The sequence below is a fragment of the Dasypus novemcinctus genome, chromosome 5 (genome assembly GCF_030445035.2).
Source record: "Dasypus novemcinctus isolate mDasNov1 chromosome 5, mDasNov1.1.hap2, whole genome shotgun sequence".
In the NCBI taxonomy this organism is placed as follows: Eukaryota; Metazoa; Chordata; class Mammalia; order Cingulata; family Dasypodidae; genus Dasypus; species Dasypus novemcinctus.
Window position 1 is genome coordinate 51,840,880 of NC_080677.1, and position 3,997 is coordinate 51,844,876.

A 3,997-nucleotide genomic window follows, 5' to 3' on the forward strand; every position below is an offset into this window, starting at 1 on the left:
ATTGGGGAATGAACTATGGAATAGAGTGGACTTACTGATATTCTACTATAGACTTACTGTGATTCCAGAAATGGAAGAGCTTATATCCTTGATGTGGGAGCAGTGGCCACTGGAGGTTCTGAGGTCAGGGAGAGGGAAAAAGAGGTGTAATATGGAGGCATTTTCAGGACTTGGGAATTGTCCTAAATGACATTGCAACAACAGACACAGACCATTATGTACCTTGCCATAACCTGCAGAATTGTGTAGGAGAGAGTGCACACTATAATCCATTCTCACTGACAATACTCTAGAATGTGTTCATCAATTGCAATGAATGTACTACCACACCAATGAAGGATCTTGTTAATGGAGGCAAATGTGGGCAGTGTGAAGAGCAGGGCATATGAAAATCCCCTGTATTTTTTATGCAATATGTATATAATCTAAATACCTTAAAATAAAAATGAAATATTTAAAAAACACAAAATAAAGAGATACAAATGGGACTTTGAGAAACGAAAAGTTTAGTCACAGATATATAGATTTATAGTTTTACATTATAGTAATATAGCTAAATATATATAGAGAGAATGTATCTTAATATAATATTGTAGTAGATTTTCCAGTAAAATAAAGCAATAATAAACATTAAAATTACCTAGGGATAAATCTGAAAAATTGAGCAAAACAGCTTTGGTGAAAATTCATAAAACCATTATTAAAATATATTGAAAAATAATTAAATGAATGGAAAAAAAATGACCAGTTTCTAGAAGGATTCAATTTGTAGTAGCCATTCTTATAAATTAATCAAAAATTCAATGAAATCCCCATTTAAATCTAAATCTAAAACATTTTCTTCAAGCAAATTGAAAAACTTAATTTACCCTCATATGAAAGATAAGAATAAGGAATAACCAGGACAATTTGGAAGAAGAAAAGAACAAGTTTGATGATAAAAACTCACCAAATATCAAAATTTATTAAAGTGAAATAAAAGCCTTTCAGGTAGACAAGCACTAAGAGTATTTCTCTCAGCAGAGCTGCAACACACACACACACACACACACACACACACAAAGCTAAAACAAGTCCTTTAGGCTAAAAGAAAACCAGGTGAAATCCTTTGTGGAGAAGAATAAAGAATACCAGAAAGGAAAAATACATAAGAAAATTTTATTATTTCTAATATCAAATATTTCACATAATATGCTTAAAATGTCTTGAAATACAATTGATTCTCAATAGCAAAAAATAACAATAATTATGTAGTAAAATATTATGGTTTTTAGCATATATTGAGACAAAATACATGACCACAAGAACACAAAGGACAGGAGAGAAATGAATCATACTGTGAAGTAGTGTAATATTTGAAGGCACATTATAGAATTGCATGTCCTTGTTCCCTTATGTTTGGGTAAGACCAAAGTGGCTAGTTGGAGCCAAGGCATTCTGAGAATCGGCAAATGCTCCTCCATGCCAGTGCGCTCAAGTGCTGATGCAAGACATGCCAGAGCATCCCTCCCACTGGCACAGCAACCGAAGCTTCAGGGTGATGGTTGCTTCATCAGCCTAGGTCCCTGGATGATGGTCATGAGCTCTTTAGGTATGTAGTATGAGGGAAAAATAGTCCTTTTTGTTTTAAGTTAATGAGGAAAACACTGCAAAACAGGTATAATTGGACAAGTTTGCCATCAATTCAAAGACAGATTAATATATCAAAGGGACACTACAGGATGTCTAGAAACACAACCAACCATTGATGGGAGATTGAAATTAAAAACAAACCACAGTAGTATGGCAAATCACTGGGGTAAATGTAGACTACATATGGTTTGAAAATAATAGTTTATACATGCAGAAAAAAATATTAGAGAACATGCCATATAAAATATTACATATGAAGTAAAAGCCTATCTTTGAAAAGCAAAATGTTAAAATATTTAGAAGAAAATATAATAGAATTTGTTTATAACTGTGGTGTAAGTTTCTTAAATAAGATGCAAAAAGCAGCTCTTATGTAGCAAAACATTAAATTTGACTCAACAAAACTTAGTATTTCTGATCTAAAATGTCACTATAAAACAAAAACATATGCCTCATTCCCAAAGACCATAGGTCATTATGTATGACTGAAAGTTAATATTCACATTATATAATGGGTTCTTATTAATCCAGAGAAAATCAAAGAGGAAAATGGACAAAATTAGAATTAGAAGTCACAGAACTTGAATAGACAATAGACATTAACAGGTTCAACTTCACTTATTATGATGGAAATGAAAAACAGTCATGTGCGACCATTTAATAATTATAAGGCAAAAATTTTAATCTGATACTACTAAATTTTGGCAGGGCTTTATTGCAATAGTAAATATCATGCAAAGCTGAAGGAAGCATTTTTGATGCAAGCATTTTGGAGAACAATTTGGAAACAATAAAAATGAATATTTGCATCCCTACCTCTTAAAATACCCTATATACTTGGGCCTAAAGAAATCCTGGTCAATGTATTCAGTGAGAAAACAGAAGGTTATTCAGTCTAACATCATCTGTAACAAAAATAGAAATCCTCATATTTTCATAAACAAGAAAATGGGTAAATTAATTTTGGTTTAGTTATATGACGGTATAATGTAAATAACCATAATAAAATATGAGTATCATTGTGAATAATTTTAATTAACATAGTATTGAAAAAAAACAAATTTCAGAAGGATAGTAGTGTAACACCATTCATATAAAATTTAAAATCATGCAAAAGTTATTGATTGTTTATAAAGCCTTTTGTTAATACTTTAAGCATAAATGAAAGGATGGAAAGGATAATCACCAAAACAGGGATAGTTGTTATCTCAAAAGGATAAACTGGGAATAGGAGAAAAATAATCTGTAGTAATTCTTCTGAAAAAAAAATAATTTTAAAGGAGGCAAGGTAAATCAGTGTTCATTATCTTATTTTTAGTTAATTTTCCTGTGTGCTTGAATTTTTCAAAAGTAAAATTTATATAAATAAAAGATAAAATTGACTTTCACTTCCAAAAATGATAATTTGGACAGACCTTCTTGCATATATTTAAAGGCATTGGAGAGCTAAGAATATTGCTTTGGGATTGCTTTGATCCTAGAGATATTTGCTGATTATGTGTATAGTGGCTGGGAGATTCAGCTACATTTTTTTTACTTATCTTTTTAAAAATTTTACATGGATGTAATTCCACATATACAGGGGAATTTCAGGGATAAAATACTCAATTAACACTCATATGCCTTTTTATAACAATTCTTGTTCATATTTTACAACATTTGCATATACAATAGTTTTATTTTGAACTATTTGCATGTAAATCAATATATCAATATATCATGGTTCTTTACATTATCTTTTACTTTAACTAAAGACTTCAGTATAGTCAACAATTTCAGTACATGTAACATTGATGCAATATTTTGACCTATTTTATCAATTGATCTATTAAAGTCCTGTATAACATTTCCCTCTTCTAATACAGTTTACTGTACAAGGTCAGGTGTTGCAATTATCCATTCTCTTTAGTCAACTTTAAGATGGAACATTTTCCCAGCTTTTTGTTATTTTTTGTGACATTAATATTTTAAAAGACTACATTCAGCCCTCTCCTCTTTTAAATATAACCATCCTCATTTGGGATTTTCTGTTGTTTTCTCTTGACTATAGTGATATTGATCTTGTGTCCTCCTCAGGTTATCACACTGGAGGTACATGGTGTTCTGTGTGTTCCTCTTTGGCAACATTGATTTTGCTCACTCAGTCAAGAAGTTGTGTGATATCTGCCTATAAAATTATTATATTCCCTTGCAACTAATAAGCAATCTGACAATTTTAAGACCATGCAAAATCCTATTCCCTATCAAATTTTCATACTAAATTTAAAATCTATTGATAAATCCTGCCTGACCCAATCTTTACTATGATACTTAACAACTGCTTATTTTCCAACCCTAGCATTTATATACATTTACCAAGAGTACT